This window comes from Coregonus clupeaformis, chromosome 30, assembly GCF_020615455.1.
Source record: "Coregonus clupeaformis isolate EN_2021a chromosome 30, ASM2061545v1, whole genome shotgun sequence".
Classification (NCBI taxonomy): Eukaryota; Metazoa; Chordata; class Actinopteri; order Salmoniformes; family Salmonidae; genus Coregonus; species Coregonus clupeaformis.
Genome location: NC_059221.1, coordinates 9,907,733 through 9,931,215, shown reverse-complemented (window position 1 = coordinate 9,931,215; position 23,483 = coordinate 9,907,733). Strand labels below are relative to the sequence as shown.

At 43.8% G+C, this 23,483-nt stretch overlaps 1 protein-coding gene across 1 annotated transcript in view; it reads left to right on the top strand.

The window, feature by feature from the left end:
* The first annotated feature begins 17,319 nt into the window (after nt 1–17,319).
* Nucleotides 17,320–23,483, top strand: part of LOC121545989 (bromodomain and PHD finger-containing protein 3) — a 41,153-nt gene continuing 34,989 nt past the window's right edge. The window contains exon 1 of the mRNA XM_041856946.2: nt 17,320–17,695. The gene's annotated coding sequence lies outside the window, so the exon portion shown is untranslated. The remainder of the gene's footprint in view (nt 17,696–23,483) is intronic.

Sequence of the window (23,483 nt, the reverse complement as noted above, 5' to 3'; positions counted from 1 at the left end):
TGTATGGATATATTGAAGATGATAGAGATGTTACATATGTGATAGGGACATTGTTTTCTCAATAAATGGCAAATGATACAACCTTACTTCGGTCTCGGAATGCTACAGTTTTCTTTGACCTAACTCATCTACAAAACATACAAATTCCTCTACCTTGCTTGTACCCTTTTCAGTATTATTCTCTGACCAATATTCAGTTGAAATACTGGTAGGCTAATATTAATAGGACTATTCAAACAGGCTAATTTCTTAACGCATCTGTTTCTGTTGAGTGTATTAAAAAAAATACCTAGGCCATAAACTGTTTTCCATTCCATGTAAATCTGATTGCGTGTTTGTTTGAATAGCAAGCAAATATTTCATCCACCAAACTAAACCCTAAGGCAACAGAAAACATTTTTGCCCCTCACACATAAATTCTTATGTGATAACATGTCTGTGAACAATCCAATGAGGTGCAAAAGTTGGTACAGTGGGGAAAAAAATATTTAGTCAGCCACCAATTGTGCAAGTTCTCCCACTTAAAAAGATGAGAGAGGCCTGTAATTTTCATCATAGGTACACGTCAACTATGACAGACAAATTGAGAGAAAAAAATTCCAGAAAATCACGTTGTCTGATTTTTTATGAATTTATTTGCAAATTATGGTGGAAAATAAGTATTTGGTCACCTACAAACAAGCAAGATTTCTGGCTCTCACAGACCTGTAACTTCTTCTTTAAGAGGCTCCTCTGTCCTCCACTCGTTACCTGTATTAATGGCACCTGTTTGAACTTGTTATCAGTATAAAAGACACCTGTCCACAACCTCAAACAGTCACACTCCAAACTCCACTATGGCCAAGACCAAAGAGCTGTCAAAGGACACCAGAAACAAAATTGTAGACCATCACCAGGCTGGGAAGACTGAATCTGCAATGGGTAAGCAGATGAAACCAAAATATAACTTTTTGGTAAAAACTCAACTCGTCGTGTTTGGAGGACAAAGAATGCTGAGTTGCATCCAAAGAACACAATACCTACTGTGAAGCATGGGGGTGGAAACATCATGCTTTGGGTCTGTTTTTCTGCAAAGGGACCAGGACGACTGATCTGTGTAAAGGAAAGAATGAATGGGGCCATGTATCATGAGATTTTGAGTGAAAACCTCCTTCCATCAGCAAGGGCATTGAAGATGAAATGTGGCTGGGTCTTTCAGCATGACAATGATCCCAAACACACCGCCCAGGCAACGAAGGAGTGGCTTCGTAAGAAGCATTTCAAGGTCCTGGAGTGACCTAGCCAGTCTCCAGATCTCAACCCCATAGAAAATCTTTGGAGGGAGTTGAAAGTCCGTGTTGCCCAGCGACAGCCCCAAAACATCACTGCTCTAGAGGAGCTCTGCATGGAGGAATGGGCCAAAATACCAGCAACAGTATGTGAAAACCTTGTGAAGACTTACAGAAAACGTTTGACCTGTGTCATTGCCAACAAAGTGTATATAACAAAGTATTGAGAAACTTTTGTTATTGACAAAATACTTATTTTCCACCATAATTTGCAAATAAATTCATAAAAAATCCTACATTGTGATTTTCTGGATATTTTTTTCTCATTTTGTCTGTCATAGTTGACGTGTACCTATGATGAAAATTACAGGCCTCTCTCATCTTTTTAAGTGGGAGAACTTGCACAATTGGTGGCTGACTAAATACTTTTTTTCCCCACTGTATGATGCATCAATTGGGCGAGGTAACTTATTTCAGGAAGCAGAGCGATGTGAGCTCATGGTGTGCGCGAAGGGTAAGATACATTTCATTATTTTGCATGTTTAAATAAAGAACTTGACAATAAGAAAATATGTACTTCTGTAATATGTCTTTGTCTATGTACTCTACATTCGGAAAGTATTCAGACCCCTTCCCCTTTTCCACATTTTGTTACATTACAGCCTTATTCTAAAATGGATTAAATTAAATGTTTTCCTCATCAATCTACACACAATACCCCATAAAGACAAAGAAAAAACAGGTTTTTAGACATTTTTGCAAAAAAACAGACATATCACATTTACATAGGAATGTGTGCCAAAACTGCACATTTTAAAGTGGCCTTTTATTGTCCCCAGCACAAGGTGCACCTGTGTAATGATCATGTTGTTTAATCAGCTTCTTGATATGCCACACCTGTCAGGTGGATGGATTATCTTGGCAAAGGAGAAATGCTCACTAACAGGGAGGTAAACACACTTGTGCACAATATTTAAGAGAAATAAGCTTTTTGTGCTAATGGAACATTTCTGGGATTTTTATTTCAACTCATGAAAGGGCAACGTTGTGCAGTTAGGTTACTTTTCAGGGCTATATCATGCTCAATGAAAGACATGTCATTTTATGTAAAATGATGGCCTTGGTCAATGTTTTTGCCAACATATCCACTGACATTCACAGGCAATGGGCACAGGGACATTCTATGGGCAAAAGGAGCCTAATCGAGCAGTTAGGATCATAGCCTCTGATAGTGAGGACAGTGAGCTTGAGGACAGTGACAGAGAGGAAGAATGGACCCCCAGAATGAGATGTAGTGAAATACTAGTTTATGCCAAATACTCTTAAGAAAATAGTCCTTGTTTCTATTATATTTCACTCAATAAATGTTCAGAAAATATCAGATTTTCCTTAGTGTTTTAGTACCCCTTTGCCTCAAAAACAAATGTGGGTGTCGGGGGTAGTTTTTTGTTTTTATTATTATTGATACATTATCAGAAAGCCTGAATCTTCCAAAAATGTGTGCAGTAGAGGGTTAAACAACATGTAATTTGTTGGCACATGTCTGTCAGACATTTCAGTCTTTAGGCCTGGCTGGCCTACATTATTTCACATCAAACCACTTCTCCAAGCGTTTCCCAGGACAAGTTTGTGCACACTGTTGCAACATGATCTGCATGTAGCTTCGTACTACACTTACGTAGCACAGTTGATGCAAGTTAGGCATTGTGACACTGTCTCAGTTGTATTGATGATCAATTGTATTGATGATACTTGTACATATAAATACCAATACATTATAATTTACATTATAAAAACCATAATATGTGTTGTTTCGAAGTATTAATTTCATCATCAAGTGGTACCCCACCGCCACATACTGTATCATGTACTCATTGATTGCACCGCCCTATGCCGCCACACTTCTTGTGTAGTGTTTTTACTTTGAACGAAAACAAGGGGGTTGAGCCCTGAGATGCCTTGGGCTGGCCTTCTGGACTAGGTGTGTCTATTGCGCTAATCCCGCCTACTCTAATGACCCTGCTGCCCCAGAGCTGGAGAGGAAATGAAAGTCACTTGCAACCTAACGTTACAGCCGCCAGAAAACAAACAGAGCAGATGAAGCCAACAAGCATCATTCTCTGTTCGAGAAAAATTATTCTCATGACCAATCCATAAACCGGATAAACATTGAAATTAATTTGAAACGTAGAAGAGTGACTCCAAAATGGCCACCATTCTCATTGACTGGTAACATTAGGTAAGTATTGGGTAGCGTGTTTAGTCTGCTAGCTACGTTAGCGTCTAACCTTAGTGTGTTCAATGTTCAAGCTAGCTAACAAGGCTACTTAGCTAGCTAACATCTTCTGTATTCAGACTGTTTTGTACTCAAAGCAATCTAACGAAAGCATCATATAGCTACAGTGCATAAACCCCACAAGATGCCCAATGCATTGTAGGCCCAGGACCACCACAAAAAAATGCATCTAGCTATAAAATTCGGTACAGTAACATCACACAAACATGTATTTCTCAGGGAGATACTGCCGTGGGCACACAACTTAATAAATAAGTATTTTACTGCTTGAAATCTGGTCGGAACATCTTATTACCAGATCACAACCAGTCTTTTTCACCATCTTTACAACCATTGAATGTTTTGACCATGACAGTTTACAATCTTATATAATACCAAGTAATTTAGTCTCCAACTTGTTCAACAGCCTCACCATTCATCACCAGATTCAGCTGAGGTCTAGAACTTACATAATGATTTGTACCAAATACAATGCTCTTAGTTTTAGAAATGTTCAGGACCGGTTTATTACTGGCCACCCATTCCAAAACAAACTGCAACTCTTTGTCAAGGGTTTCAATGACTTAATTAGTTGTGGTTGCTGATGTGTATATGGTTGAATCATCAGCATACATAGACACACATGCTTTGTTTAATGCCAGTGGCAGGTCATTGGTAAAAATAGAAAAGAGTAGAGGGCCTAGAGAGCTGCCCTGCAGTACACCACACTACATGTTTGACATTAGAGAAGCTTCCATTAAAGAAAACCCTCTGAGTTATATTAGATTGATAGCTCTGAATGCATGATATGGCAGAGGTTGAAAAGCCATAACACATAGGTTTTCTCAACAACAGGTTATGGTCAATAATATCAAAGTCTAGTGGAACATTTGATCTAAAGATTAAGGCTGAGACTATTTAATGATATAATAGAAAAATATTTAATACAAGCAGCTGCAGGGGAGATCTATCTCTGAATTCACAGTGAAGAACTCAAAGAATAAATGTTACATGTCCCTTATTTAGTGGGAGGTGATAATACAATCATATTGTTTACACAACATTTCTGGTGAGATTGGTATCAACAACAATACACTTCATAATTATCAGCGTTTACATATTATATTTAAATTTCAAGCAAGGGTGATCAGACTTCACCAGAAAGTCAGAACAGAGGTAATTCAAAACCATTAAGTGAGTATGTTCTTTCCCTTTATTTCACACTCATTGTTTTAAAACATTTAAAACATTCTCTATACCAGGTTTACATTGGGTTCTTCAGTACATTTCTCATCAGGAGAACTTCCATGAGTTCAACCAAAATTCAGACAATAGATACTTCAGTAATTTCATTTGTGTGACCTTTAAGGCGCCTCCTTTTTAACCCATGAATAACCTAATAAAACAAAATGGAAAAACCCACACAATTAATCAGATACGGTATTAACACCACTAACAATGATTTATTTGTATAGACTGATTGGTTGTGTGTGCATATGCAGGTGGGTGTGTGTTTTAAAACATGTTTTACATTTAAGCAGACGCTCTTATCCAGAGCGACTTACAGTTAGTGAGGGCATACATTTTCCATACTGGCCCCCCGTGGGAATCGAACCCACAACCCTGGCGTTGCAAGCGCCATGCTCTACCAACTGAGCTACAGGAGGCCTAGTGCAAAACGTAGTGCAAAACAAACAGGCCAGGCCTAACTTAACTTGGGCGCTCCCTTAACAGCCGGATCTGGGAACCTTTCTACTTTATAGTACTAGAGAGTCTCACTAACTGTTCTCCTAAGGCACCTGCCTCAGGAAGCCTTTCAAAGGAAGCGATACAGTTAAAGTCGTAAGTTTACATGCACCATAGCCAAATACATTTAAACTCAGTTTTTCACAATTCCTGACATTTAATTCCCTGTCTTAGGTCAGTTAGGATCACCACTTTATTTTAAGAATGTGAAATGTCAGAATAATAGTAGAGAGAATGATTTATTCCAGCTTTATTTCTTTCATCACATTCCCAGTGGGTCAGAAGTTTACATACACTCAATTAGTATTTGGTAGCATTGCCTTTAAATTGTTTAATTTGAGTAAAACGTTTCGGGTAGCCTTCCACAAGCTTCCCACAATAAGTTGGGTGAATTTTGGCCCATTCCTCCTGACAGAGCTGGTGTAACTGAGTCAGGTTTGTAGGCCTCCTTGCTCGCACACGCTTTTTCAGTTCTGCCCACAAATATTCTATAGGATTGAGGTCAGGGCTTTGTGATGGCCACTCCAATACCTTTACTTTGTTGTCCTTAAGCCATTTTGCCACAACTTTGGAATTATGCTTTGGGTCATTGTCCGTTTGGAAGACCCATTTGCGACCAAGCTTTAACTTCCTGACTGATGTCTTTAGATGTTGCTTCAATATATCCACATCATTTTCCTTCCTCATGATGCCATCTATTTTGTGAAGTGCACCAGTCCCTCCTGCAGCAAAGCACCCCCACAGCATGATGCTGCCACCCCCGTGCTTCACGGTTGGGATGGTGTTCTTCAGCTTGCAAGCAACCCCCTTTTTCCTCCAAACATAACGATGGTCATTATGGCCAAACAGTTCTAATTTTGTTTCATCAGACCAGAGGACATTTCTCCAAAAAGTACGATCTTTGTCCCCATGTGCAGTTGCAAACCGTAATATGTCTTTTTTATGGTGGTTTTGGAGCAGTGGCTTCTTCCTTGCTGAGCGGCCTTTCAGGTCATGTCGATATAGGACTCGTTTTACTGTGGATATAGATACACTTGTACCTGTTTCCTCCAGCATCTTCATGGAGTGGTTTTTCATTTACAACTGCGACCTGTTCTCATTTACAACTGCGACCTGGCCAAGATAAAGCAAAGCAGTGCAATAAAAACAACAACACAGAGTTACATATGGGGTAAAACAAAACATAAAGTCAAAAATACAACAGAAAATATATATACAGTGTGTGCAAATGTAGCAAGTTATTATTTTATTTATTTTATTTTTTGTCATTTAGCAGACGCTCTTATCCAGAGCGACTTACATATGGAGGTAAGGCAATAAATAGGCCATAGTACAAAATAATTACAATTAGTATTAACACTGGAATGATAGATGTGCAAGAGATGATGTGCAAATAGAGATACTGGGGTGCAAATGAGCAAAATAAATAACAATATGGGGATGAGGTAGTTGGGTGGGCTAATTTCAGATGGGCTGTGTACAGGTGCAGTGATCGGTAAGGTGCTCTGACAACTGATGCTTAAAGTTAGTGAGGGAGATAAGTCTCCAGCTTCAGAGATTTTTTGCAATTCGTTCCAGTCATTGGCAGCAGAGAACTGGAAGGAATGGCGGCCAAAGGAGGTGTTGGCTTTGGGGATGACCAGTGAGATATACCTGCTGGAGCGCATACTACGGGTGGGTGTTGCTATGGTGACCAATGAGCTAAGATAAGGCGGGGATTTGCCTAGCAGTGATTTATAGATGGCCTGGAGCCAGTGGGTTTGGCGACGAATATGTAATGAGGACCAGCCAACAAGAGCGTACAGGTCACAGTGGTGGGTAGTATATAGGGCTTTGGTGACAAAACGGATGGCACTGTGATAGACTACATCCAATTTGCTGAGTAGAGTGTTGGAGGCTATTTTGTTAATGACATCGCCGAAGTCAAGGATCGGTAGGATAGTCAGTTTTACAAGGGCATGTTTTGTCACGGTTAACTAAGCCAGAACCCAGAAGCAGACCAGGACACGGTACGTGAGACAAAGGTGAGTGTTTATTTATAGAGTCCGAGTGAAGCTGAAAATCCAGGGAACAGAGCGGGTGGCGTGGATGGGTTGTTGAGGGTGCAGTGGTTGGTCCGGTACTGGCTCGGCAGCCGCCGACCATCAGGCAGAGGTTGGGTGAAGGTTCCGGGTGAGAGACTGCAGACAGAACAAAACGGAGGTGAGTACACAGCAAATCAACAAGGTGCAAAACAACAAAACTAACGCTAGAACTCAAAGGCTGATACGCTGACAAACATACTGTTCATGGCTAACGATCCGGCAGGAACTGGATGTTGGGCCAGAGCCTAAGAAGGGTGATGATCAGGACCAGGTGTGCAGATTGCTGATGGGATGCAGGTGCGGAAAACCAGAGCGCTCCCCGGAGCGTTCCCGAACCCTCGGGAAACTGGAGAATACGAGCAGGAACACTAGTCACCAGACAGGACCCGACTCAGACAGCCGGGATCGTCACAGTACCCCCCTCCGACGAACGCCACCGGGCGGACTTCCCGGAGCGCCAGGATGGAGGCGGTAGAAGTCACTGATGAGGTCTGCGTCTAGGACCTGTCGCCGCGGAATCCAACTCCTCTCTTCAGGACCATACCCCTCCCAGTCCACGAGATACTGGAAACCCCGGCCCCGCCGTCTGGAATCCATGATGCGACGCACCGTGTAGGCAGGACCACCTCCGATCATCCGAGGAGGAGGAGGAGGAGGCGGAGGAGGCAACAGAGGACTGAGGAAGACAGGCTTGAGGCAGGAGACATGAAAGGTGGGATGGACTCTGAGCGTCCTCGGTAGTTTGAGTCGAACTGCCACTGGATTGATCACCTTCTCCACCACAAACGGACCAATGAACTTCGGCAACAACTTCCTAGACTCAGTCCGTAACGGAAGATCCCGTGTGGCCAACCAAACCCTATCTCCGATGGTATAGGTGGGAGCGGGAATCCGGCGACGATTCGCCTGGAGCTGATACCGGTCCGAAACTCTAAGGAGTGCCTTTCTGGCCCGATGCCAGGTCCGGTGGCAACGCCGAATATGGGCCTGAACAGAAGGCACTGAGAGCTCCTTCTCCTGAGAAGGAAACAGGGGAGGTTGGTAGCCATACAGGCACTGGAAGGAGACATCCCAGTGGCAGATGTAGGAAGAGTATTGTGGGCATACTCAACCCAAGGCAACTGAGAGACCCAGGAGGTGGGGTTGGAAGAGACCAGACAGCGTAGCGTTGATTCCATCTTCTGGTTGGCTCTCTCCGCCTGACCATTGGATTGGGGGTGAAAACCAGATGTGAGACTGACCGTAGCTCCAATGGCCAAACAGAAGGACTTCCAGACAGCAGAGGTAAACTGAGGGCCACGGTCGGAAACGATATCACTGGGCAAACCGTGGACCCTGAAAACCTCCCTAACCAGGATCTCGGACGTCTCCGAGGCAGAGGGAAGCTTGGCAATTGGCACAAAGTGGGCGAACTTGCTGAATCTGTCCACGATAGTCAGAACGACCGTGTTCCCCTCAGAAGCGGGCAACCCCGTGACGAAGTCCAGGGCCAGATGCGACCATGGTCGCCGGGGAATAGGAAGGGGGTGAAGTAGTCCAGAGCTGGGCCGATTGGTACTCTTATTCTGCGCACACACTGGACAGGCAGCAACAAAACCCCGAGTATCCTCGGCCATGGCAGGCCACCAAAAACGTCTGCGAAGAAACGCCATAGTCCGAGCCACGCCAGGGTGACAAGCCATCTTGCTGGCGTGGGACCATTTGAGGACAGCAGACGAACCGACTCAGGCACAAACAACCGACCGGGTGGACCGTTACCGGGACCGGGCTGAGTCCGAAGGGCCGCCAGCACCTCCTCCTCAATCTTCCACATAACTGCTCCCACGACGCAGTTCCGGGGGAGGATTGTCTCGGTCTTGGACCCACTCTCCTCCGTCTTGGAGAACATCCGGGACAAGGCGTCCGCCTTGCCGTTCTTAGATCCAGGTCGGAACGTCAGGGCAAACTTGAATCGTCCGAAAAACAACGCCCACCTGGCCTGACGGGAGTTGAGACGTTTAGCCGATTGCACGTAAGCAAGATTCTTGTGGTCAGTCCAGACAATAAACGGTTGCTCCGCCCCCTCCAACCAGTGGCGCCACTCCTCCAAGGCAAGTTTCACCGCGAGAAGCTCCCGGTTACCCACATCGTAATTCCTCTCCGCAGGCGAAAGGCGACGAGAGTAGTAGGCGCAGGGATGGAGTTTACTGTCCGTGGAGCATCGCTGCGACAGGATGGCGCCAACTCCCACATCAGACGCGTCCACTTCAACGACGAACTGACGGGCCGTGTCCGGTTGAGAGAGAATCGGTGCGTTGGTGAATCGCCTCTTCAAATCCAGAAACGCTCGATCCGCCTCCGGATTCCACTTGAAGGTCCTGATACTGGAAGTTAAGGCAGTTAACGGAGCGGCCACACGGCTGTAATCCCGGATGAATCTGCGGTAGAAATTCGCAAACCCCAAAAATCTCTGGAGCTGCAATCTCGTACCGGGCTGGGCCCATTCCAGAACCGCTCTAACCTTCTCCTGGTCCATCCTAATCTCTCCCCTGGAGATGATGTACCCGAGAAAGGATGTCGTGTGGGCGTGAAACTCGCACTTCTCGGCCTTCACGAACAGGCGATTCTCCAACAATCGCTGCAGAACCTGCCGGACATGCTGGACGTGGTCGGAAGGTTCCTTCGAGAAGATCAGAATGTCATCCAGGTAAACAAACACAAAGAGACCGATCATATCTCTCAGGACGTCGTTCACCATACTCTGGAATACCGCTGGAGCATTGGTCAGTCCAAACGGCATCACCTGATACTCGAAGTGACCCATCGGTGTATTGAAACCCGTCAACCACTCGTCCCCCTCTCTGATCCGGACCAGGTGATACGCATTGCGTAGGTCTAGCTTGGTGAACACCGTAGCACCCTGTAAGGAGTCGAAGGCAGAACTCATCAAGGGCAGGGGATACTTGTTCTTGACCGTGATGTCATTCAACCCCCGATAATCAATACACGGTCGAAGAGAGCCATCCTTCTTACCCACAAAGAAGAATCCTGCCCCCAGGGGTGATGACGAGGGACGAACGAGACCAGCAGCTAGGGACTCCTTGATGTAGGTCTCCAACGCCTCACGTTCAGGTCGGGAGATACTGTATAACCTTCCCTTGGGGTAGACAGCTCCAGGGACCAGGTTGATGGCACAATCATATGGTCGGTGGGGAGGGAGTGACAGAGCCTTCTGCTTACTGAAAACTTCCCCAAATCGTGATATGTCTCGGGAACCAGGGACAAATCTGGGGGTTTAGCCTCAATCACCTGACTGGGAACCGAATGGGGGCAGGCAGTCTTGAGACAGTTAGCATGACAATCAAGGCTCCAACTCGTTACCTTGCCCGTCACCCAATCGAACGTGGGATTGTGTTCCTTCAGCCAGGGGTATCCAAGGACCAGAGGAACATGGGAAGACGGCAGAATGAAGAATGAAATCATCTCAGAATGATTCCCCGACAACCGCATCTTAACCGGTTCAGTCCTCATCGTGATACGTGCCAGACTACTGCCGTTCAGAGTGGTCGCTTCAATGGCTTCCGGCAATTGCTCCTTGGAAAGCCCCAGCTGTTCCACCAACTCGGCATCAAGAAAGCTTCCATCGGCACCTGAATCGATAAAAGCGTTAGCGCTAAGCTCTGATTCCTGTTCACAAGGGTAGCCGGGAAACGGGGTCTGACAGAGGTACTGAGAGGTTGAAACTGGCTCGCTAAAAGTCCTCCCAACTTTAGCGAGCCGGGCAGTTTGACGACCGCCGGGAACAGGTGGAGATGTAATGTCCCGAGCTACCACAGTAGAGGCAGCAGTTGGTCTGACGTCTATGTTGACGCTCCTCCTTGGTTAACCCGTGCCGCCCCACTTGCATGGGTTCAGAATCGGGAGAGAGGACCTCTCCACTAATCCATTGTGGTGGAGAATGATCGACGTGTTCTGGTCCACCACCCGACCCGACTGGGAACTGAGAAGCTGATCGATTGGACGGACCCCATTGCTTCTCCCTCCTTCGCTCTCGGACTCGATTATCCACCCGAATAGACAAGGCTACCAAGCTGTCCAGGTCACTAGGCTCCGGATAGGAGATCAACTCATCCTTGAGCTGCTCCGACAGACCCTGGTAAAAGGCCGCTTGCAGAGACTCCTCGTTCCACCCACTCTCCACAGCCAACGTCTTGAACTCGATCACGAAGTCGGCCACGCTGCGAGTTCCTTGGTGAAGCGAAAACAGGCGCCTAGCTGCGTCCCTCCCTCGGACGGAATGGTCGAAGAGCTTCCTCATCTCGGCCGTGAACCCCTGGTATGAAGCCATGCAGGGATCCTGTCGTTCCCAAACGGCTGAAGCCCACTCCAGCGCTCGACCACGCAGCAACTCAATCACAAAGGCTATCCTAGCCTTGTCTGTGGCATAAGAGTAGGGCTGTAGATCGAACACTAGTCCACACTGCATAAGGAAGGAACGGCATCTTCCCAGCTCTCCCTCATACTTATCCGGCGTCGGAACCTTGGGCTCACGGATGGACACAGCTTCAGAAGCGGCAGGCGAGATGGGTGAAACCGGTAGTGGATCCTCCACCGGACACTTGCGTTGGTTCTGGACCTCCGTCAGACCGGTAGAAAGGTTCCGAACTGACAACGCGATCTCCTGTAGTACCGTGCTATGATAGCCCAACATCTTCTCCTGCTGGGTAATAGCATGGCGAACAGAGTCCAGGTCCGCTGGGTTCATTACTGGCCGGATCGTTCTGTCACGGTTAACTAAGCCAGAACCCAGAAGCAGACCAGGACACGGTACGTGAGACAAAGGTGAGTGTTTATTTATAGAGTCCGAGTGAAGCTGAAAATCCAGGGAACAGAGCGGGTGGCGTGGATGGGTTGTTGAGGGTGCAGTGGTTGGTCCGGTACTGGCTCGGCAGCCGCCGACCATCAGGCAGAGGTTGGGTGAAGGTTCCGGGTGAGAGACTGCAGACAGAACAAAACGGAGGTGAGTACACAGCAAATCAACAAGGTGCAAAACAACAAAACTAACGCTAGAACTCAAAGGCTGATACGCTGACAAACATACTGTTCATGGCTAACGATCCGGCAGGAACTGGATGTTGGGCCAGAGCCTAAGAAGGGTGATGATCAGGACCAGGTGTGCAGATTGCTGATGGGATGCAGGTGCGGAAAACCAGAGCGCTCCCCGGAGCGTTCCCGAACCCTCGGGAAACTGGAGAATACGAGCAGGAACACTAGTCACCAGACAGGACCCGACTCAGACAGCCGGGATCGTCACATGTTTGGCAGCATGAGTGAAGGAGGCTTTGTTGCGAAATAGGAAGCCGATTCTAGATTTAACTTTGCATTGAGGATTCTTAATGTGAGTCTGGAAGGAGAGTTTACAGTCTAACCAGACACCTAGGTATTTGTATTTGTGATTCTAGTTGGGTGGGCGGGTGCCAGCAGCGTTCGATTGAAGAGCATGCATTTAGTATTACTAGTGTTTAAGAGCAGTTGGAGGCTACTGAAGGAGTGTTGTATGGCATTGAAGCTCGTTTGGAGGTTTGTTAACACAGTGTCCAATGAAGGGCCAGATGTATACAAAATGGTGTCGTCTGCGTAGAGGTGGATCTGAGAGTCATCAGCAGGAAGAGCGACATCATTGATATACACTGAGAAAAGAGTTGGCCCAAGAATTGAACCCTGTGGCACCCCCATAGAGACTGCCATAGGTCCAGACAACAGGCCCTCTGATTTGACACATTGAACTCTATCTGAGAAGTAGTTAGTGAACCAGGCGAGGCAGTCATTTGAGAAACCAAGGCTATTTAGTCTGCCAATAAGAATGCGGTGGTTGACAGAGTCGAAAGCCTTGGCCAGCTCGATGAAGACGGCTGCACAGTACTGTCTATTATTGATCGCGGTTATAATATCATTTAGGACCTTGAGCGTGGCTGAGGTGCACCCATGACCAGCTCGGAAACCGGATTGCATAGCGGAGAAGGTACGGTGGGATTCGAAATGGTCGGTGACCTGTTTGTTAACTTGGCTTTCAAAAACTTTCGAAAGGCAGGGCAGGATGGATATAGGTCTGTAACAGTTTGGATCTAGAGTGTTACCCCCTTTGAAGAGGGGGATGACCGCGGCAGCTTTCCAATCTCTGGGGATCTCAGATGTTACAAAGGAGAGGTTGAACAGGTTAGTAATAGGGGTTGCGACAATTTCGGCGGCTAGTTTTAGAAAGAAAGGGTCCAGATTGTCTAGCCCAGATGATCTGTAGGGGTCCAGATTTTGCAGCTCTTTCAGAACATCAGCTGTCTGAATTTGTGTGAAGGAGAAGCGGGAGGGGCATGGGCAAGTTGCAGCGGAGGGTGCAGAGCTGGTGGCCGGGGTAGTGGTAGCCAGGTAGAAAGCATGGCCAGCCGTAGCAAAATGCTTGTTGAAATTCTCGATTATTGTAGATTTATCGGTGGTGATAGTGTTTCCTAGCCTCAGTGCAGTGGGCAGCTGGGAGGAAGTGCTCTTTTTCTCCATGGACTTTACAGTGTCCCAAAACTTTTACTTAGGAAGGAGGCTTCTGATATTAACGTGCAGAAAACCAAGGCTTTTACGGTTACAGAAGTCAACAAATGATAACTCCTGGGGAGTATGGGGGGTGAAACAAAGGAACTATTTGAGGCAGTTTGAGAGGGACTTGGGGTTCTACAGTGAAATTGTATAATAAGAACTAACTGGAACAGCAATAGGCAAGGCATATTGACATGGGAGAGAGGCATAAAGCAATCACAGTTGTTATTAGAGAGAGCTAAGACAACAACTGGTAATGGCAATACAGTTTGGGCTGAGGCTAAACAGAATAAACAGGACAGGGTACCGTGTAAAGGAACAGTCCAGCAGGCATCAGCTGTGCAGCTGAGTGATCATAAGGTCCAGTGAACAGCAATATGTGAGTCCGAGAGCAGTTCAAATTGGTGCTTCAGCACAGCGAGCAGGAAGCACGGTTGTAGTTTGCGTGTGCTAGCGGGCCGGGGCTAGCAGATGGATCTTCGTGGTCGTCGCAACGGGAAGCCTGTTGAAACCACAGACGATTACGTCGGCAGACCATTCGTGATGGATCGGCAGGGCTCCGTGTCGACTCTAGGAGGTCCCGTCCGGTTGACAGAGAGGTAGATAGCTGGGAGATGTGCCTGACTCAAGGCTAGCGCAAGGCTGATTAGCCAACAACAACGTTCATTTGGTTGCAGCTAGCTAGTTGCGATTATCCAGTGTTAATGGTCCAGTGATTGAGTGATTCCGGCAGAAAATCCGATAGGTTCTGGGTCGATAACTCGCTGTGCAGACAGTGCAGACTGGCCGATAATAGTCCAGGCTAGAGCTGGCTGGTAGGTAGTGCAGGCCACGGACAATGGAAAAAAGCTGCTAACGGTGGCTAATAGCAAGTAGGTAGTTACCTGGTTAGCTGGCTACTCCCGTCCGGTAGACAGAGAGGTAGATAGACGGGGCTAGCTCAAGGCTCAAGGCTAACTGGTGCTACGGGGGCAGTGTTGATTAGCCTACAGCAACATCCATTCGACATCCATTCGGTTGCGGCTAGCTAGATCCGGTGTTATGGTCCAGTGATTCAGTTATTCCGGCAGAAAATCCGATGTTCTGGGTGAAAACCGCTAACGGCGGCTAATAGCAAGTAGCTAGTTAGCTAGTTAGCTGGCTGGCTAGTTTCATCTGGAGATTCTAGATAAAGGTGAGTAAATAATAGAATCCGTTCCGCATTGTGAGGCGGGTTGCAGGAAAGTATATTTAGTAGAAGGATGAAAAGTGTGATAGGGAAATATAATTCACTGTATCACAATTTCAGTGGGTCAGAAGTTTACATACACTAAGTTGACTGTGCCTTTAAACAACTTGGAAAATTCCAGAAAATTATGTCATGGCTTTAGAAGCTTCTGATAGGCTAATTGACATCATTTGAGTCAATTGGAGGTGTACCTGTGGATGTATTTCAAGGCCTACCTTCAAACTCAGTGGCTCTTTCTTTGACATCATGGAAAAATCAAAAGAAATCAGCCAAGACCTCAGAAAAAAAATGGTAGACCTCCACAAGTCTGGTTAATCTTTGGGAGCAATTTCCAAATGCCTGAAGGTACTACGCTCATCTGTACAAACAATAGTACGCAAGTATAAACACCATGGGACCACGCAGCCGTCATATCGCTCAGGAAGGAGACGTGTTCTGTCTCCTAGAGATGAACGTACTTTGGTGCGAAAAGTGCAAATCAATCCCAGAACAACAGCAAAGGACCTTGTGAAGATGCTGGAGGAAACAGGTACAAAAGTATCTATATCCACAGTAAAACGAGTCCTATATCGACATAACCTGAAAGGCCGCTCAGCAAGGAAGAAGCCACTGCTCCAAAACCGCCATAAAAAAGCCAGACTACGGTTTGCAACTGCACATGGGGATAAAAATCGTACTTTTTGGAGAAATGTCCTCTGGTCTGATAAAACAAAAATAGCACTGTTTGGCCATAATGACCATCGTTATGTTTGGAGGAAAAAGGGGGATACTTGCAAGCCGAAGAACACCATCCCAACCATGAAGTACGGGGGTGGCATTATCATGGTGTGGGGGTGCTTTGCTGCAGGAGGGACTGGTGCACTTCACAAAATAGATGGCATCATGAGAAAGGAAAATGATGTGGATATATTGAAGCAACATCTCAAGACATCAGTCAGGAAGTTAAAGCTTGGTCGCAAATGGGTCTTCCGAATGGACAATGACCCCAAGCATACTTCCAAAGTTGTGGCAAAATGGCTTAAGGACAACAAAGTCAAGGTATTGGAGTGGCCATCACAAAGTCCTGACCTCAATCCTATGGAATATTTGTGGGCAAAACTGAAAAAGCGTGTGTGAGCAAGGAGGCCTACAAACCTGACTCGGTTACACCAGCTCTGTCAGGAGGAATGGGCCAAAATTCACCCATCTTATTGTGGGAAGCTTGTGGACGGCTACCCGAAACGTTTGACCCAAGTTAAACAATTTAAAGGCAATGCTACCAAATACTAATTGAGTGTATGTAAACTTCTGACCCACTGGGAATGTGATGAACGAAATTAAAGCTGAAATAAATAATTCTCTCTACTATTATTCTGACATTTCACATTCTTAAAATAAAGTGGTGATCCTAACTGACCTAAGAGAGGAAATTTTTACTAGGATTAAATGTCAGGAATTGTGAAAAACTGAGTTTAAATGTATTTGGCTAAGGTGTATGTAAACTTTCGACTTCAACTGTATATGTGCTCCAGTATTAGAGTTGCCCTCCAGTGGCCACCACCAGCCACATCTGGAACTCCAAGACAGACAGACAGACAGACAGACACCCACACACATACACAGTCTGAGAGCTGGGCAAAATAGACAAATGCAAATGCTATTTGCTTAATGACACTAATATCTCCCAACGCCTCAAACCAAGGAGAAAATAAAAGTTGATCAACTCAATTAAACTGGCTATAATGTCAACCTGTGCGTGAGAGGAAGCCAAGTTTGCAGAGTAGCCTATGCTAATGTTTAGCATAATAAAGGCAATTTTTCATAATAACATGCAACCGGATTATTTCGTAATAATGACATATTTCTTGTTATAACTTGATATTTCTCGTAATAATGATAAATTTTTCTCGTTATAACTTTAACTTTCTCATAATAACAAGATAATGGATTATTTTGTTGTAACGAGTTAATGAATTATTTTATTTCATTAAAAAAATCTAACGGGCAGCAATACGCCATAGTACTATGTAGCCAGACCTGCTGTGACAGTTTTAGCTTGGCTTCTTTTGATGGGCATGCGCACTCAGTGTCAGTTAAACTCATTGGCTATCACACAGTACCACATATCGCCATATGAATTGTGTGATTGGTAAAATGATTTTCCACCTTTTAATGGGGAATTGTAGTCTAATCGGGTGGCGCGCGAAACCAACTCGTCTGGATGGCCTGCTTTAGTCAAGGGGCGTGTTTAGCCCCGCTTTGTACCGCACATCTGCTAGCTATTCTCCTTGTCAAACTGGGTCGACAACTTATGTATTTTTATACTAGGTTCAGTTGAGGATAATACAGTGCTATGTTTAATGCCAGTATTTGGAAACGGTTGCTCGTATATTCAAAGAAGGGCTGAGGCAACAAAGACGTTTTATCAACGAAAAATACCGGCTTTTGGTTTAGGTGTAACGTTATCAGGGTGAGCTAACGTTAGCTAGCTAAACTAGCCAACGATAAGCCTGCGTTTCACTCCCGGTTGCCGAACTGCCAGTGACTAAAGGTAAAATAACATCGTTGTTCCAGTGTTACAGTTGACAAAAACGGATAAGCTGGTTCATGCGATGAACATGTTTTGAACTGCATTTGATTTATTCCCCTAGGTAACTAACGTTAGTAGTGGATACACTAGCTAGGTAAAAGCGCGAGTTAATAATGTCTAGCTACTGTATCTTGTTAGCCAATTTCATTTCTCACGTTGAACAGCTAGCGCTATCTAAAGAGTAAAGCTAGATAACTAACGTTAGCTCGTGCACTGTTTTGGTCAGATGTTATATCGCCATTGCTGAGACACTGTTCATTTTATGATTTGTATTGCACTGTCGTATCTAGCAAGTTAACTAACAAGCAAACTCAATTAACATTGGGCAGCTCTGTAATATTGTTTTATGAGAGTTTGTGTGGTGTATTCAATTTGTATCAAAAAAGGGCTGACAATTCTATCTAGAAAAGAGTACTCGTCATCAGTTCGCCGAGGCACACTCAACAGTGATTGGCTTCCAGGTGGCTCGATCCAAATGTGACAGACCGGCGCGATTCGGTCTTATGTAGCCAAATTAGAAATTGTGTTTTTTACATTGGATAAAAGTTGAGATTCAGAGCTAGAAAATATTAAATCATACACTACAGTTGCGGAACATTGGGAAAGTTATTCTGCTTTGAAAGTTGGTAAACTTCTAACCACACTTTTGAGAAAATGGCCCATGAATGTGTTGGTACACCTACTGGAGAGCTCTTCTCTGTTTACACCTATTCAGCATCTTTGACACCTTTTTAAACGTTAGTCCCACCCATCTCTTTAAGGAATCACATGTGAGGAGGCCATGTACAAAACAACCAAAGATTTCAAGACTAAAGGCTGGTTTATACTACATCTATTGACAGTTGTTGCAGTGACATCATGAACATTCTAATGTTGTCCGACATCAAACTTGTCGTTGTTGTTATGAAAAAGTATAAACACAAAAACTACAGGCTGCATGACATCAGCAGCCAGGTGGTCCACAATAGCATAACTGTTGTATTTTAACACCAATAAACCCACCCATTTAAAAGTGAATGTAGTATATGGCAATCTAGCAAACCAGGCAACTAAAAGCAACTTTCTAAACAATGTTTTGGTTAGTTTCTAGCTTGTTAGCTAGCTAGCTAACGTTAAGTTAGCTGGCTAGACAGTTCAAATAATGACCATATCATATAGCTGACAATGTCTTTACTTTAGCTCATTTGTATTCATTATTACAGGAAAATAAACTCACAACAAGATCATTATTTACAAGTTAATGGCGAGCCAATTACAGAAAATAGCTTACAGTTGTGAGTGTGACTAAATAAAAGCAGGGCATTCTACCGGAGAATTGTAGAACTTGGATACTGTCTCGTTGGCCTAACGTTATATCCTAATCTGGCTTTGGTGCAGGTCATGTTGTTCTTCACATTACCGTCTCTGGTAAACACATACTATATCAAATAAAATAAAAGTTTATTTGTCACATGCACAGGATACAGAAGCTGTAAACGGTACAGTGAAATGGTTACTTGCATAGTGGAGTCTTTTGTTTAGACATGTAGCTAGCTAGCTAAACAATGAACCATACTCATAACTTTACTACCCTGCATGAATCTGCAGGTAGCTAAACAACCAGGTTCAATGTTAGCTAGCTAGCTAACATTAGTATATAACTAGCAATGCAAATGGCTCTGAATTACGAATAATATTACTACACAGATCATACACAAAACGTTAGCTAGGGAGCCAGCCAGCTAACTTTAGCTAGCTAGCTAACAGTACGCTTTAACTTGCAATGAAAACAACCTTTTGACAAAATTAGAAACTTATAATATCTGAAAATGTAGCAAGCTAGACTCTTATCCGTATACATGGATGAACGCTTCTCCCTCTCTATCACGGGGACCATGGTTGCCCTTTGTTTGAAGATGTAATCCAAAGTTTTATACAACAGCATTCTTTCTGTGTGTTCTCTTTTCGACTCCCTCTGCATATTTGCAATCAAATGCCAGAATTGTCTCCATCTCCTTAGCTGTCATACTCTGCTTCCACCGGGCATTCCACTGATTTCAAAACTCGGTCCTCCAGAAAGTGGAGAGCAACACTTTTGCAGTTCTACTACGTGATATCAAAAAAAAAAAAAGCTGCATTAGAAAGGATTACCTACACATACTGAACAGCTCATGTTATAGACCGAAGCGTGCTACATGGCAGACCAATCCGAACTCCTCTCTCGGCATGTCCAGCACAACCAATATCTCAGCCAATCATGGCTAGCGGGAAAGTTCCTGTCTTTTTCCGTGGCTAAACCAACTAGGCTCGTAATTTAACAATTTTATTCGTATTTACAGTGCATTCGGAAAGTATTCAGACCCCTTGACTATTTCCACATTTTGTTACGTTATAGCCTTATTCTAAAATTATTAAATGCATTTTTTCCCTCACCAATCTACACACAATAACCCATAATGACAAAGCGAAAACAGATTTTTAGAATTTTTGTCAAATGTATTACAAATAAAAAAACAGAAATACCTTATTTACATAAGTATTCCGATCCTTTGCTATGAAACTCGAAATTGAGCTCAGGTGCATCCATTTCCATTGATCATCCTTGACATGTTTCTACAACTTGATTGGAGTCCACCTGTGGTAAATTCAATTGATTGGACATTGTTTGGAAAGACACACACCTGTCTATATAAGGTCTTACAGTTGACAGTGCAAAAACCAAGCCATGAGGTCGAAGGAATCATGAGGTCGAATGGAATCATGTAATAACCAAAAAAGTGTTAAACAAATCAAAATATATTTTATATCTGTGATTCTTCAAATAGCCACCCTTTGCCTTAATGACAACTTTGCACACTCTTGGCATTCTCTCAACCAGCTTCATGAGGTAGTCACCTGGAATGCATTTAAATTAACAGGTGTGCCTTGTTAAAAGTTAATTTATGCAATTTCTTTCCTTCTTAATGCGTTTGAGCCAGTTGTGTTGTGACAAGGTAGGGGGGGTATACAGAAGATAGCCCTATTTGGTAAAAGCCTGTCAATATTATGGCAGGAACAGCTCAAATAAGAAAAGAGAAACGACAGTCCATCATTACTTTAAGACATGAAGGTCAGTCAATACGGAAAATGTCAAGAACTTGCTGGTGACACTGTCTGATTTATTTAGAATTCAAGGCACACTTAACCAGCATGGCTACCACAGCATTCTGCAGTGATACTCCATCCCATCTGGTTTGGGCTTAGTGGGACTATCATTTGTTGTTCAACAGGACAATGACCCAACACACCTCCAGGCTGTGTAAGGGCTATTTTACCAAGAAGAAGAGTGATGGTGTGCTCCATCAGATGACCTGGCCTCCACAACCCCCCTACCTCAACCCAATTGAGATGGTTTGGGATGAGTCGGACGGCAGAGTGAAGGAAAAGCAGCCAACAAGTGCTCAGCATATGTGGGAACTCCTTCAAGACTGTTGGAAAAGCATTCCAGGTGAAGCTGGTTGAGAGAATGCCAAGAGTGCGCAAAGCTGTGGCTATTTGAAGAATCTCAAATATACAATATATTTTCATTTGTTTAACACTTTTTTTGGTTACTACATGATTTCATATGTGTTATTTCATAGTTTTGATGTCTTCACTATTATTCTAAAATGTAGAAAATAGTTTTAAAAAATGAAAAAAGAGTTGACAAACTTTTCACTGGTACTGTATGTGTGTGTGTGTGTGTGCTATATAAATAATTTTAAAAATACATTTGCTACAATTTCTCAACCTATTTTTGCTTTGTCATTATGGGGTATTGTGTAGATTGATGAGGGGGGAAAAAAACAGTTTAAGAAATTTTAGAATAAGGCTGTAACATAACAACATGTGGAAAAAGTCAAACAAGTTTGTTATTAATGATGCACATGAAAGTTCACGTTCCAGAATGAATTTCTGCCAAAATAACATATAAAAAAATATATATATTTAAAAAATGGTTACGTTCAAATGCCTCTCCTGTGAAGTAGTGACGTGCGACATATACCGAGAGAAATGATTGGATGTGTAGCCTTGTAGGGTTGACCAATCTCTGCCAAAATATCAAAATTGGCTATATCGTAAAAATTCATGAAAACAAACATGAGCTTTTTGGTCTTCATTTAAGGTTATGGTTAGGCATGAAGTTAAGGTTAGGTTCAAAATCTCATTTTAAGAAGATACATTGTAGAAATAGGTGGGTTTTTTGACTGTGGCTGTGGTAACTAGTGACTACTGCTGTTGGTAGTTGCTGTCTGTTTTATGAGATAAAGTGCTCATGATTGACTTGTTGTGGAGAGTAACTTACTGTAGTAGTACTAGTTATTTTAGTATGTTTTGACTGTGGAGTTTAATCCGCTATTTTGACAGTAGGGCACCTTTCAGGCCATTTGAGCATAGCCATAGTTCACCAAAGCTTTCTGTACTTTTATCAGTTTAGCTAATATGGGATGACATTTTGTGTGTATGTGTTGAAGTAGCACTACTATTTGGTAGTCAGTCACATACTGATCTATCAGAGTGCTCAAACTCCTGCTCTAAGGGATGGAGAGCTATCCTTGGCCAATTAAGCTATCCTTGGCCAACTAGACTTTTTCCACTGGTGCTACTAACTTTTTCATGTGATGGCTCCAGCACATGATTTGGTTGCATAATGACCTGACCTGTGTCCCATAATGTACCTACCAGCATTCTATACAGAACCAGGCTAATAATGACTACCCATCTTTTAAAGCATGCCCTTGCAGATAAATTTGCCAGTGGTACACCGGGCCAGTGCCAACTGAAAGCTACTGGCCCGGGAAAGCAGATGATGCACGCATCATTTAAATGTTATGTTTAATTTGAGGGCTGAGGAAATAGCCTATAATGACCTACCTTCCATACACAAATAATTAAATTTTAACTTGACAATATCATATTTACATTGATTGTTTGGAGGGAAAAAATTTAACCTTTGCACAATCTCAAAAAGGGTGTTAGCAATTTTTAGCATTCACTCTACAGTTGTAGGGCCATATAAAATCAGTTTAATCTTTTGGTTAATTCAGTTTTCCGGTTTTATTTAGGTTTTCCCTTTCAAAATCACACTTTTTATAGAAAAACTACACATTGTATGTTCTACGTCCACAACAATGCTTAAACCACATCAGGAGACCCCTTTTGAGGTCTGAGAGATAGTGTTCATTTTACTTACGATACCAGACCAAGTACCATCAGAAAACAATTAAGTGGCCTAGTGTCCTGTTTGCCCCGTCCCCACAATGCTTGTTCACATTTTCTAAACGTTATGCGCATGTGCTACACAAAAAACCTGTAACTGATATTCACACTACTCAATACAACACGTATAATTTACCTTCATACTATATAATAGAATACTGCATAGAATGGTTGATTTGCTCATATTTGCAAAGGCCTACATGTGATTTGGCTGAAGAAATGGGAGGAAGGAATATAAATCCATTATGATATGCATGTCATTGTGGCACCCAGGGGAAAACACTGCATGAAACCTTCTTTACTCTTCAGTAAACAGACCCACACCCTCCCTCCCTCACACAATCTCTCTGTCTCCCTCTCTCATATACACGCACACCACTCTCTCTCCCACAAACACATACACACACTGCTCCCAACTTTAAGAACGTTAGGCACCAAACAGAATTTAAGCAGCACCAGAAAGAGATTGATATATAAAAAGAAAGTAGCTCCGGTAATATAGGTCATGTTGTCTTTACCGTTTGAGCTAGAG